The following is a 15,244-nucleotide window of genomic DNA, read 5'->3' as shown; positions in this document are numbered from 1 at the left end:
ATGAAAGAGTATTGGAAAGGGTTGGTGAGAGAAGATGTCTGCTGAAGGTTGTAAGAGAAAGGAAAAAGAACTGGTTGGGACATTCATTGAGAAGGGAGTGCTTGCTAGTAGATGCTTTGGAAGGATTGGTTTGTGGGAGAAGACTGAGAGGAAGAAGGAGATACAAGGTGATAGATGACATAAAGGGAAGAGGAAATTATGCAGACGTGAAGAGGATGGCAGAAGACCGGACAGCCTGGAGAACTACCATGTGAAAACCTGCCTTTAGGCAGAACACTGATGATGATGATGATGATAGATTTAAAAAAATAAAATCTTCTGCAGCTTTTACGTTTAGTGGATATAATATACTGTAACTTCCGTACAGGTAATAATTGTAATTTTCTGTGCATTCAAGAGATGAAAGTAGCTAAGGGCATTATTTTTTTCATAATTAGTTACAGTAATGATACCATGTTCCATATATAACAAGCCAGATCAGTGTTATATAAAAATAGTTCGCAAATTAAAGATCGTACGTCCACACCAGGAAATTTTTCTGTGTTGTGTTGTGCGTATCCCCACATAATAGGTTAAAGTGCATAAATTTTAAATATTTCCAACTGCAGAAACTAATAGTGAGAATCATATTTTAGCTGTCGTGCTCGCAACAATAAGCAACATAAAATTAATTAAAATTTTATGCCATATTAACTGCATGTAAAGTTAAAAAATGTGTGCGGTGGAGATTACGCGACACTTGGTCCATCCGGGCAATCAGTTCTTCAACAGTTGCGTGTCTGTTCCCCCGAGCACATCTCCGCAGCTGTCGTTCACCCTTGTCATTTGGTGCACCACAGTCACCTCGGCGCCGGTTTTGGATACAGCCATTTTGCCATGCGCCAACGGACTTGCCGTAGCGGTAACACCGGTTCCCGTCAGATCGCCGAAGTTAAGCGCTGTCGGGCTGGGCTAGCACTTGGATGGGTGACCATCCTGTCTGCCGAGCGCTGTTGGCAAGTGGGGTGCACTCAGCCCTTGTGAGGAAAACTGAGGAGCGGCTTGATTGAGAAGTAGCGGCTCTGGTCTCGGAAACTGACATGAGGCCGGGAGAACAGTGTGCTGACCACATGCTCCCCCATATCAGCATCCAGTGGCGCCTGTGGGCTAAGGATGACAAGGTGGCCGGTCGGTCCCTTTGGGCCTTCCTGGCCTGTGCGGGAGGAGTTTAGTTAGGATATTTTAATCATGGCTGCAGGCTAACAGTTTACAAACTCTGTGTTTCGAAACTTCTTCCACTCTTGGCCTGAAAACTAATGATCATGCCCAGTTGGATATCATATAAATTGCTCCGTTTCCGCATTACAACGACAGGCTTTATATATCCTCCACTGCTACTGCCACCACTGCCGTCTCTGGGTAGTTATTACACGTTGACGTCAAATATAGGCGGTGGCCACTTTAATGTGACTGGGTCGTGTATATCAGTCGCCAAGCTACATCAGCTACCAATTCGATTTAAATTCATACAGATACAACGAAGACTCGATAGCGCAAAGAGGCAGTACGTGTGACTGTGACCCGGGCAGAATGAAGTGGGACACTGCCATGGAGAAAAAACACGAATTGTAAAATCTTCCTGCTACACTTCATCTCTACAGAATCCAGCAACTTCGCCAGGAGATTTCAGTAGTTCTTGACGTTCTTCCCCTTACAAACATAATCTGTGAGCACCAAAACGTAGCAGTCTAAAGGTAGCATCGCCATAACAGATCATGTTTGGGTCTTCAGCTTCTTCGGCTATGGTAAAAACGCGTGCTTCCACTGATTGCCTTGCTCCTTTGTTTAGGGGTCACAGCGAAACACCCATCAATCGCCCACGGTGGTTAAGTGGATAAAGAAGTCATCTGGATTGGCTTCGCACAGATAACATTTCCGCTGCTGCCTCGATTAAGCGGACACATTTTTAATGAATGCAAAAAATCACTGAACTCAGTGGGTGGCGACAATTTTCATATTCAGAACTAAAACTGATCCATGACAGCTTTCTTTCCACCTTCACCTAGGCTGTGGTACGCCGTTTTTCGTGCGCCATCTAGGATTGTTTGGCCATACTAGTAACGTTGCCGCAACTTAATGACTGTTTCACGTGATACTACATTGTTGCTGTACGCGTCCGCCAGCTCAGCACGGATTGTTGCAGCGTTGCTCCCTTCAAATTCAAATAGATCAAATGGCTCTGAGCGTTATGGGACTTAATATCTGAGGTCATCAGTCCCGTAGAACTTAGAACTACTTAAACCTAACTAACCTAAGGACATCACACACATCCATGCCCGAGGCAGGATTCGAACCTGCGACCGTAGCTGTCGCGTGGCTCCAGACTGAAGCGCCTAGAACCGCTCGGCCACTCCCCCCCCCCCGGCCAGCTCCCTTCAAAGTCAGGAAATAAATTATCTCAAGATACCCCAGTTTATCAGTGGTCTGCGTCATTCTCTTTGGCTCCTTCAGCGAGGTGATACGGTACTGGATTTCACGTGGATTTCATTGTGTACCAGGACGTCAGTAAACAAACAGAAACTTAATTACATGACCTTATTTTTGCGAGGAGATAGTTAAAATTTTATGGCTATTCATTGTTAGCGAATGGGAGGCTGTCATATTAAACACGTCGTATACCCGAAGAGAAGACCATTCGTATCGGTTCGGTAACGATTTTAACTTGTAAGCTTAACTCATAATTACTCTTTCTCGGAAACACTGTCAGCAATATTTCCGTATTTTTCAAACGAGTTATTCTCTCTGTCCCGTGCTTTTCAGTAGAACTAAAGGCTTCTTAAGGCTTTATTATTATTGTTGAATAATCTTGGCTGAAACCATTACAATAAATAAAAATTAACGTGAAAGGGTCCTGTAGCCACCTTTCGTTAGTCCAGTAGCCCATTTTCACTAGCATTTCTCTTTATTTTCCTTGTTTCTCTTTTCTCATAACTCTCATAGTGGGGTGATTGAATGAATGTCGTTGTGTGTCACGTTTCTAGATGGTGGCGTAGTGTACTGCAGAAAGTCTGCGATAGTCATACAGATGCAGCAGCAGTTGTACGGAATAGCCAACTCTCGTAGTGGTCAAGTAGGCAAAGAGGTTTGCGCTACCTGTAAGAAATCCACCTGCGTTAGGTTGGTGGCGGAAATGGCAGCTTTGGGTTTTCCGGGCCACGCGGAGCGTGGAGGAGGCTGGAGATGAAAAATGGAGGCAGTCTGCCGCCGGTATGGGAAGCGTCCACAGCTGTGCTCCAGTCGACGAAGGGTGAGTTAGACTGACCGCGTGGCGCGTTGTTACTTGGCGAGGGGAGAGCTGTTAGCTTTTGGTCTCGCTTTTCAACTCTGAAAGATTGCTTTGCCTTGTCGCAGCAATGAATGCAAAGCTTTGGCAGATTTTTCTTTTAGTAAGTTTCTGTAGCAGACTTGGATCCGCCGGAAGAGCGCCACACAAAGGTGTCGATAAGAAGTGAGCACTCGCTTTTGTATGAATGTGTTTGTCTTCAGCTGTGCCGGTATAAGCTTTCATTTTTCTAAATATTAATAGCTTTGCCTTCTCGTAAATTTTCCTTGCTCTATGTATCTTTCGTCCGTGGGGAGCTGACCACGTGGTTGAACATTAGAGTTTGTTGGGTTACCGTCATCACTGTCTGGTCTCATGTTTGTTTTAAAGAATGTTAACTGTTCATGATTGTGTGATGTGATATTGTTGCAACTTGGCCACGATACCTAGAAATTGCGTCTCCACAAACCACATGGGCACTCGGGTGTACTGCGAAACGTGTACCGTTTCACGAGTTATTGGGATCTGTTATCAGGCAACAGCAATTGTATGAATGATTCAAACTAATGATTTTAGGTGTAGATTATAACGGTGTATGTATAGATGCTTTTCTCTAATGTTTTAGGAATTGATGTTATCAGGAATTGTGTACATGCCTCACATCCACATCTTAGGAATAAATGATTTTATACACAATCTTCTCTTACATTCCGAGGTTACGTTTTTGCACCTAAGCCACTTAACTCGTAGCTTTCCTGTTAGAACATCCAACGCGTTTCCTTACCCACAGGTCCAGTGATTAGTTTCCCCTTTTGTTTTAAAACAAATGCTTTAGGTTAAGTCTTATTTTCAGGTGTGTTGCTGGGAGCTGATATTCTGCAGTGTTCATGCATGTACTATTTTACTTTAAATGGTTGATTCTCGTGGACAGTGCAAGGGAAATACTATTAATTACATCGCATCTCCCATGAGCGATATCACGACGTACGAAATTTAAGAGTTTTTGGTCTGTGATCAAATTAATTTATTTTCCGACTCGGTGGCGACCCTTCTCACGTTAGTTTCACAATCAATAAGCATTTCCATTCCCACTCTTAACGTAATAACCCGTAGAAACAGGTGAGTTACAAACGTAGCTCCTTAAGCAGTCTACAACCATTATAGACTTGTCAGCTGATCGAGATATTACTTTCGCTATAATGACGTAATACGCCTGGTGTCTTACCTACGCTGTAAGCTTCGTAGAGGCAGTAAAGTAGGAGTGACGTAGGTGTGACGCAGAGACAGCAACAGGTGTCAGCGGAGCTTCCAGAAATCCCTGCGGCTGTGCTGCCTTGCTGCGAGGAGTTCCAGCATCGCGGATTTCGTGACACCAATAAGGCAGCGTCCCTGCGTCCAGTCAAAGCTCTGTGTGTGTGTGTGTGTGTGTGTGTGTGTGTGTGTGGAGGGACGCGTCCGTCTCTCCGCAGTTATTGGAAATTCCGACAGAACGGATAAAACCGGCTTCACGCGTCACGTTACGCTCGGTTTCCAGAAAAATCTGGCAAAGAGCTTTGCCACGTGTCGAGGGACAGTGTGACATGTATGCAGCCTCATACGGGAGGCGCATTAAATCGACGCGCTCCACAGGTTAGTTACAGTACAGTGCGTTCTACGCGGAAAATTATCATCAATCGTGCCCTAAGAGGGCGCCTCTACTTGTGGAACGATGTCTCAGTGGGGAAACTTTTCTAATTTCAAACCCTCACTTCACCTCCACAGCTCAGGCATCAGATTTTCTGGCTTTTATGGGGAGGACTCGGGTTCTGTTTCTGGCACTGCCGGGGAGGTTTCCTTGCTGAAAGGATTGGAACAGGGTGCAGACAGTCTCGTGGTGCCAATTGAGGAGTTTTAGAAGCCGGGAGGGCGGCGTGCCGAGCTTATGCTCCACCATACGGCATCCAAATGATATACACTCCTGGAAATTGAAATACGAACACCGTGAATTCATTGTCCCAGGAAGGGGAAACTTTATTGACACATTCCTGGGGTCAGATACATCACATGATCACACTGACAGAACCACAGGCACATAGACACAGGCAACAGAGCATGCACAATGTCGGCACTAGTACAGTGTATATCCACCTTTCGCAGCAATGCAGGCTGCTATTCTCCCATGGAGACGATCGTAGAGATGCTGGATGTAGTCCTGTGGAACGGCTTGCCATGCCATTTCCACCTGGCGCCTCAGTTGGACCAGCGTTCGTGCTGGACGTGCAGACCGCGTGAGACGACGCTTCATCCAGTCCCAAACATGCTCAATGGGGGACAGATCCGGAGATCTTGCTGGCCAGGGTAGTTGACTTACACCTTCTAGAGCACGTTGGGTGGCACGGGATACATGCGGACGTGCATTGTCCTGTTGGAACAGCAAGTTCCCTTGCCGGTCTAGGAATGGTAGAACGATGGGTTCGATGACGGTTTGGATGTACCGTGCACTATTCAGTGTCCCCTCGACGATCACCAGTGGTGTACGGCCAGTGTAGGAGATCGCTCCCCACACCATGATGCCGGGTGTTGGCCCTGTGTGCCTCGGTCGTATGCAGTCCTGATTGTGGCGCTCACCCGCACGGCGCCAAACACGCATACGACCATCATTGGCACCAAGGCAGAAGCGACTCTCATCGCTGAAGACGACACGTCTCCATTCGTCCCTCCATTCACGCCTGTCGCGACACCACTGGAGGCGGGCTGCACGATGTTGGGGCGTGAGCGGAAGACGGCCTAACGGTGTGCGGGACCGTAGCCCAGCTTCATGGAGACGGTTGCGAATGGTCCTCGCCGATACCCCAGGAGCAACAGTGTCCCTAATTTGCTGGGAAGTGGCGGTGCGGTCCCCTACGGCACTGCGTAGGATCCTACGGTCTTGGCGTGCATCCGTGCGTCGCTGCGGTCCGGTCCCAGGTCGACGGGCACGTGCACCTTCCGCCGACCACTGGCGACAGCATCGATGTACTGTGGAGACCTCACGCCCCACGTGTTGAGCAATTCGGCGGTACGTCCACCCGGCCTCCCGCATGCCCACTATACGCCCTCGCTCAAAGTCCGTCAACTGCACATACGGTTCACGTCCACGCTGTCGCGGCATGCTACCAGTGTTAAAGACTGCGGTGGAGCTCCGTATGCCACGGCAAACTGCCTGACACTGACGGCGGCGGTGCACAAATGCTGCGCAGCTAGCGCCATTCGACGGCCAACACCGCGGTTCCTGGTGTGTCCGCTGTGCCGTGCGTGTGATCATTGCTTGTACAGCCCTCTCGCAGTGTCCGGAACAAGTATGGTGGGTCTGACACACCGATGTCAATGTGTTCTTTTTTCCATTTCCAGGAGTGTATGCAGTCTATAAAATATTGAACAGGTCGCTGAACAAAATGTCATTGAATGACGTTTTGGACATTGCCACCATTAAGTAGCCTGGAATACCATGCTGCACCTAGACACGAAAGTTCATGTTGCAACAATAACGATCACAACAAGACTCGTTACTACTATAACTTGTCACTTTCATTCTATGTGCAACATGATGTTCCAGGAAATCCGGTGATGGCAGTGTAAGAAACGCTTAATATTACATGTAGCCAATGACTTTTTCGTCAGCGATCTGTTCAACATTTTAGAGATTGCACATATTTTTCAACAGGGTCGCATACCTCCTTCGTGACTTCATGTCGCAGCTTTGTATCCAACTGAAACAACTGGTAAAGGACGACACTGTGGTGAGTCGGTTCTGATATGCTCGACAAAGCCTGAATGCAGAGCTTTTCTTTCTTTCCGTGGATTAACAATGCATATGGTCCGCATAGCTCGTGTTTGGTCAAGCTAATTTTTACGTGTAATGATAGACATATATTGAGAGCTAGGTCTCAGTTTGCTCACATGAGAGGCAAAGATTCATAATTTCGACAGCCATCAAAAATGGTTTAAATGGCTCTGAGCACTACGGGACTTAACTTCTAAGGTCATCAGTCCCCTAGAACTTAGAACTACTTAAACCTATTAACCTAAGGACACCACACACATCCATGCCCGAAGCAGGATTCGAACCTGCGACCTTAGCAGTCGCGCGGTTCCAGACTGTAGCGCCTAGAACCGCTCGGCCACCCCAGCCGGTTCGACAGCCATCTTTTTATTTAATTATTACACTGACGCAAGAAGCTCCAGCCTGACATTTGATGATCATCCCGTAACTTTTATTAAAATATTAAACCTCCATTCCAATCTGAACTGATGTGTGTCATCACGTTCAGTCTGGTATTCATTGTGACGGAGGAACAAACAGCCTCCGATGTTATCTTGATAAATTTCTTATCATACACGAAACACACGCTGTATCAGTTTATGAAAACTGCTAGCTGGTGGGAAAGGAGACATCTTCGCAACTACCTCAGGCAGACCCTTCTTTTATTTATTTTTTTTTTTTCATCAGTCTTCTGACTGGTTTGATGCGTCCCGCCACGAATTCCTCTCCGGTGCCAGGCTATTCATCTCAGAGTAGCACTTGCAACCTACGTCCTAAATTATTTGCTAGATGTTGTCCAATCTTTGTCATCCTCTACAGCATCTGTCCTCTACAGATCCCTCTATTACCATGGAAGTCGTTCCCTAATGTCTTAACAGATATTCTATCATACTGTCCCTTTCCTTGTCAGTGTTTTTCATGTGCTGCTTTCCTTTCCGATTCTGCGGAGAAACTCATCATTCCTTACTCCATCAGTCCACCTAACCTTCAACATTCGTCTGTAGCACCACATCTCAAATGTTTCGATTGTCTTCTGTTCTGGTTTTCCCACAGTCATGTTTCACTAACATGAAATGCTGTGCTCCAAATGTACATTCTCATAAATTTTTGCCTTAAATCAAGGCCTATATTTGATACTAGTAAACTTCTCTTGGCCAGGAATGCCCTTTTTGCCAATTCTCCGTCCGTCATTGGTTATTTTGCTGCCTAGGTAGTAGTATTCCTTAACTTCATCTACTTCGTGACCATAAATCCTGATGTAAAGTTTCTCGCTGTTCTCATTTTTTTTACTTCTCGTTACTTTCGTCTTTCTTCGATTTACTCTCAGTCCATATTCTGTACTCATTACATTGTTTATTCCATTCAGCATATCATGTAATTCTTCTTCAGTTTCACTCAGGATAGCAATGTCATCAGCGAATCGTATAACTGATATCCTCCCACCCCTGAACCTTTCTTTTATTTTCATCATTGCTTCTTCTAGTATACCCTTTTTAATCCGAGCACTTCGTTCTCGGTCGTCGGCTCTTATTATTCCCTCTTGGCTCTTTGTACATATTGTGTATTACCCGTCACTCCCTGTGGCTTACCCTATTTTTCTCATAATTTCGAACATCTTGCACCATTTTACATTGTCGAACGCTTTTTACAGGTCGACAAATCCTATGAACGTGTCTTGATTTTTCTTTAGTCTTGCTTCCATTATCAACCGCAACGTCAGAATTACCTCTGTGGTGCCTTTACCTTTCCAAAAGCCACCCTGGGCATCATCTAACACATCCTCAATTTTCTTTTCCATTCTTCTGTAAACTATTCGTATCATCAACTGGGCTGCATGAGCTGTTAAACTGACTGTGTAATAATTCTCGTACTTGTCAGCTCCAACAATCTTCGGAATTATGCGGATGATGTTTTTCCGAATGTCAGATGGTATGTTGCCAGACTCGTACAATCTACACACCAACGTGAATAATCGTTTTGTTGCCACTTTCTCCAATGATTTTAGAAATTCTGATAGAGTGTTATCGATCCCTTCTGCCTCATTTGCTCTTAAGTCCTCCAAAGTTCTCTTAAATTCTGATTCTTATACTGGATCCCCTTTCTCTTCTAAATAGACTCCGGTTTCTTCTTCCATCACATCAGATAAATTTTCCCGATCACAGAGGCTTTCAGTTCATTCTTTCCCCCTATCCCCTCTCTCCTCTGCATTTATCAGCGAAATTCCGGTTGCGCTCTTAATGTTACCACCATTTCTTATGTTGTCACCGAAGATTGTTTTGATATTGCTGTATGCTGTGTCTGTCCTTCCCACAGTCGTATCTTTTTCGATTTCTTCAAATTCTTCATGCAGCCATTTCGTCTAAGCTTCCCTGTACTTCCTGTTTATTTCCTTCCTGAGCGACGTGTATATCTGTATTCCTGAGTTTCCCTGAACATTTTTGTTCTGCCTCCTTTCATCGATCAACTGAAGTATTTCTTCTGTTAATCATGGTTACTTTCTTTGTACCTATGCTTTTCTTTCCAACTTCTGTGATGGACCTTTTTAGAGATGTCTATTCCTCTTCAACTCTACTGCCCATTGAGCTATTCCATATTGCTGTAGCTAAAGCCTGAGAGTACTTCCGTGGGAAACGGCCGCTAAAAGGTGGAACACTCGGCATTGGGCAACGGCATGAGGTTGTAGGCTAAGTCAGTGGAAGCCACTGTATTAAATAAACATATCGTGTATCTACAGGCATGTGGCCAGCAACTTCATGATGTTGTCTCCATTGGCTAATGGTTTTGAACTAGTCACCCATTCGAATCTCTGGGAGGGGACTGCTAATGAGGATGTAAACATGAGAAGAATATTGAACAACCAACGAAAGGATAACGTTCCACAGATCACAGCATGGAATTTAACAGTTTACAACGTGGTAAGGAAGCTAGAAAATCTGAAACGAAGTTAAACTGCTACCTCTACTTATAATGAGGTCAGTAAGGTGAATGAAAGAGGACAAAGGTATATGGTCACTCGAATAGGGTCGTCAGTGAGACCTGGTTGGTAGGTACTCAGAGAGCGCATAGGATAAGGTTACACAGTTACTGTGAGTTGCACAATTAAACACACAACTTTATTTTTCGAAGAACCACTTATTTACACTTTGCTTTAATAGATCACAACTAGACAATATGATTGGAGGCTTAGTTAAAGAAAACCTGAGATTCTTTCTGGGCTGAAGGCCCAAAACCACACCAAAAACAAGAACGGCTGAAGGCATGGCTTATAAATCAAAAGCAATTAAAAATATAAGGTAAAAAAAATTATTTAAAAAAAACATGCAATTGAAACAATTAGCTGCTGAAGACCTACACTACACGTCTGAAGGACAACTATAATTAAAACACATTAATAAATAATTTTATTAACGAAGAAATTTCCTCTTAAACTTACAACAGAAAGGCCAAAAGCATAATTAAAGAAATATTAACTTATTGTACGGCTGAAAGCTACAAACAAATTTGAAACAACTGCTAAAGGCCTGAACAACAAGTCAGACAAACAATTTAAAAATAAACCCCTTCCTTCTAATAAAAAAATTTTCCTTTAAAGAATACACACGGCTGAAGGTCTTATTAAACGGGGTTCACGGAAATCCTCGGCTGAAGGCCACACACAACACATGGAACAACTAACGCCTTAGGGCCTGGATTGCAACTCCAGCTCAAACGTAAGGATGGCAACCCAAACTAGGGATGGCCCAAGGACCGACCAACAATTTAACCAATTCTCTTCCGTCCAATCATTGGCACAACGATGGCAAATATCGGCCGAGGACGAGGGTACGAACAGCACTATGTCTTCAGAAATTGGCGTCTAAAACAGCCAAGGGAACAATAACCACTCTAAGCAAAATATGAACCAAACAACTTAAAAGCCTGTCAAACTACAAGCCATGCCGGACAGCATCAACACAACGAGGAAAGGTACACTACTGGGAAACTACACTAACGACCAGGGCAGGTAACTGGGGCGTTAACGGCCATAGGGCAGAAAATACCGCTGATGTACTTCACTGGTAAGTAACAGTTAATTTAATAATTAATCCCAATATAGGAAGACGGCTGCAAGATTTCGCCAACTCCAACACATCATATGTTGCTGCTAGCCCGAATGGCCCAGGGAGCACCTACCCTCAAATGAACAAAGAGATGTCACAATAGTTGAGGTTTCATAACAGGTTAACTGATCACCCAACTTCAGCATCCAGGTTCGGTGGGCAACGAACTTTTTTCGCTCTCGCAGCTAGCGCCTCACTATCTGACAATGTGTGCACGCTGCCAGCATTCCCGGCCTGGCCTCGCACCGTGGAGCGTTCCTCGCTGCTCCGTCCCAACCGACTGACTACATGCAGCATGCAGACAGCTCAGTCAAAACCACACAAGCTACACACGATTCCACAAAAACAATTCCACAAACAATTCGAACAACACTAAAACCAGTGACTGTGGAACAACAAGAACGATTCACAAGTCGACACACACGGAGAACCCAGAAGCGGTCGACGACCAAATACACGTCGTCCGATGAGACGACCGACGGAACGACCAACCAGGGTCGTCCCCACTGAAGTCATGTGTGTCGGCAACGGTCGGTGGAGTCACGGCTGTCGGGACCTCACTGCTGCCCCGTCCCGACTGAACTCCCGACACACGATGACCTGGAAATACTAGCGGTCGCTCCAAAGATAGTACAATAGTGCTCTTGTCGATAAGCGCTGCTGCTGCCACTCACGGGCATGCAAACCAGCAACTTAGTGACGCCAGTAAATCGAATAAGAAACGAAACAGGAGTACCGCCAAGACAAGATGTCAAACAATAATGGCACGAACACGAGCCACGCATGACTCAGTCAATGGCAGCAGAAGTCGAATAACGGGAGTAAAATTTGCTAATGGTAGAAAGAAACGACAGAGAGTGAATGTGACCCCAAAGAAACATTGAGTAACTTGAGAAGTACTTCAACTGATAGACGAAAGATGGAAGTAGAAATAATACCGAAAAGTACAGTGTGACAATTATTGAACTATATGAAATATAATCGTCATAACTTGTGAACGGTTTGCGTTAGGACGTTCAAACTGCACGGTTGGCTGCGGGGCATAATGGGAATTAGTATGCAGTGTAAGGTTTGGTTTAGCGACGAAGTCCACTTTCGTTTGCATAGGTTCGTCAATAAGGAAAACTGGCGCATTTGAGGGACTGAGAATCCGCATTTCGTGATTGAGAAGTCTCTTCACCCTCAATGGGTGACTGTGTGGAGCGCAATGTCCAGTCACGGAATAATCGGTGCGATATTCCTTGATGGTACAGTGACTACCGAACGATGCTTGAAGATTTTGAAAGATGATTTCATCCCCATTATGCAAAGTGACTGTGTTTTCGACAAGATGTGGTTCATGCAAGACCACATCAAAGCAGGAGAGTGTCTGATGTCCTGGAGGAGCACTTCTGAGGACCACATTCTGTCTCTGGTGTACCTGAGGCCACTGGCCATGGGCCTCGATTCGCCGCCTTATTCTCCGGATCTGAACACATGCGACTCCTTTTTGTGGGGCCATATTTAACACAAGGTGTGTACCAATAACCCAAAATCCACTGCTGAGCTGAAAATAGGCATTAAGGTCATCGACAGCATCGATGTTCCAACACTTCACGGGTCATGCAGAATTTCGCTGTTCGTCTGTGCCACATCATCTTGTGAGGGTACTGGTGTGTAGTATCTGTAGGTGGTTGTTCTTTGGAGGGCAACAATGCCCAGTGGCGCAGAGAGTCGCAAGTAGAGGCAGTTGTTGAGAGGCTGTGGAAGGTGTAGGCCGCGTGAACCAAAGGCGGTTGCGTAGCGAAGGAATTATCTCTGTGTTTAATAGTAGTGGCACACAGTTTGAATAATAGTGTGTTTATGTTTGTGCAGTGTGATAAGGGAAATAAATTAAATTTTACCAGTTCTTAATGCGTCTCCATCAGTTAGTACCACACCATTGCATTTAACAATAAACTAAGTCTCGATATATACGTCAGCTACAACAAGAGGAATGTAACATAATAATCATTAATTAATCCATATAAGCTCCAAGGAGACGGGAGCTTGTAATCTCCAATGATGACAGACATATCGAAAAAGTCATAACCTAAATCCAAATATCCGTAAAGACGTTTACATTTCGAATAAAGTGGGTGCACGCCGTAACTAATTTACTTTTTTCCTCATAAAGTTCAGTAATTGTTGCCCTGTAAATCACTTGGCAGTAAAATAAACAGGGAGTGTAGGGAAGCCGAGACGAAATGGTTGCATGAAGAATGTGAAGAAACCGAAAGAGAAATGGTAAATTGACGGGGCAGTAGAAACCCTCACTAACGCCGTCCAGGACGCAATGGCAGGCACCATACCTGATCGCACCTCACAACAATGCAGTGCGGCCCTGTCCCAGGAAATCCTGGGCCTAATCTCAATGAGGAATCGCCTCAGGAGACAATGACACCAGGCGTCCGTACTTCAAACGGCACATTAACAGACTACAGGGCATCATACACGATAAAATACAAACACATAGAACACAACAGTGGAACCAAAAACTCGAAGGGCTGGACACCGCACGACCTGGCGTGTGGCAACTAGCCCGACACTTCACCAGGGAGAAAATATACACCCCAACGCTTCAAGGGCCTGACGGACCTGCATACTCAGCGGAAGAGAAAGCAGAACTAATGGCCCGAACACTCGCAACGTCTTTCACACCGAACCTGGTACCATCAGATCCAGTCTTCACACTTGCTACTGACCAAGAGGTTACACGCATTCTAGCCCAAACATCGCGCGACGACATTCGACATGCTAGCACAGCCGAAGTCTCCTGGGCTATAATGCATTCCGCTGCTAGGAATGCCCCTGGTCATGATGGCATTCAAAACCGTGTCCTCCAGGAGTTCACGGATAAAGCAGCTGAGTACCTAACACACATAACGAATGCCATACTAAAACACCAACACTTCCCCGCCTTTTGGAAGACGGCCAAGGTCCTGATGTTCAGGAAGCCGGGGAAAGACCGCAGCCTCCCACAAAATTACCGACCCATCAGCCTTCTGAGCTCGGTCAGTAAGACTGTTGAGAATGTGATTCTCAAACGCATCACTAGGCACTGCATAACAAATGACATCCTGAGACCGGAGCAATTCGGCTTCAGGAATCACCACTCCACAACACAACAACTCCTACGGGTCGTTGAACATACAACACATGGCTTCAACATAAACAAAGCTACAGGGGCAGTGTTCCTGGACATCGAAAAGGCTTTCGACCGTCTATGGCACAACGGCCTCATCCGCAAACTCAGCGACGCGGGATTCCCCGACGGGCTGCTGCGTCTAATACACTCATACCTCACAGACAGAAGTTTCAACACTGACGTGCAGGGAAAACAATCAACACGACACGGTATACACGCGAGAGTACCCCAGGGAAGCATCCTAGGGCCCCTACTGTTTAACCTCTACATAAACGATCTCCCAACCACACACAACACAATGATGGCAATCTACGCGGATGACACAGCCATCCTTGCGCAAGATTGGAAACCATCAAACATTACGTCACGCCTACAGACTGCACTCAGAGTGGCCGAGCCTTGGCTGGAGAAATGGCGTGTTAGAGTAAACGTCGACAAGTGCGAAGCCGTTCTGTTCACTAGAAGACGAAGCAACTGCGCAAACACCGCTACTGCAGACCAATAACTCTACATGCACGTCCAATACGTTTCCGCGAGAAAGTCCAATACATCGGTGTCTGACTGGACCGGAAATTACTCTGGGGGGAACACATACAACACATGACCAACCGAGCTAGCGCGAGGCTCAAACAGCTCTATCCTATGCTCAACAGGCGTAGCACACTGAACAGAAGGGTGTCGAGGTCCATGTACATGACACTTATCCGACCCCTGATGACGTACGCAGCTCCTGTCTGGGGATACGCTGCGCCTACACGCCTGCGCCGTCTGCAGCTCATACAGAACAAAGTACTCAAAATCATAAGCAATGCTTCACGATACACACGCATCGCGGACCTTCACCGGGAATACCGACTTGAGACTCTCACGGAGGTAATCCACAGACTCACCACAAG

The 15,244-nt window shown here is 45.8% G+C and overlaps 1 pseudogene; it reads left to right on the top strand.

Moving 5' to 3' along the window:
* The first annotated feature begins 880 nt into the window (after positions 1–880).
* On the top strand, positions 881–998 carry LOC124803708 (annotated as a pseudogene).
* Positions 999–15,244: the final 14,246 nt, after the last annotated feature.

This window comes from Schistocerca piceifrons, chromosome 6 (assembly GCF_021461385.2).
Source record: "Schistocerca piceifrons isolate TAMUIC-IGC-003096 chromosome 6, iqSchPice1.1, whole genome shotgun sequence".
In the NCBI taxonomy this organism is placed as follows: domain Eukaryota; kingdom Metazoa; phylum Arthropoda; class Insecta; order Orthoptera; family Acrididae; genus Schistocerca; species Schistocerca piceifrons.
This window is presented reverse-complemented; position numbering and strand designations above follow the sequence as displayed.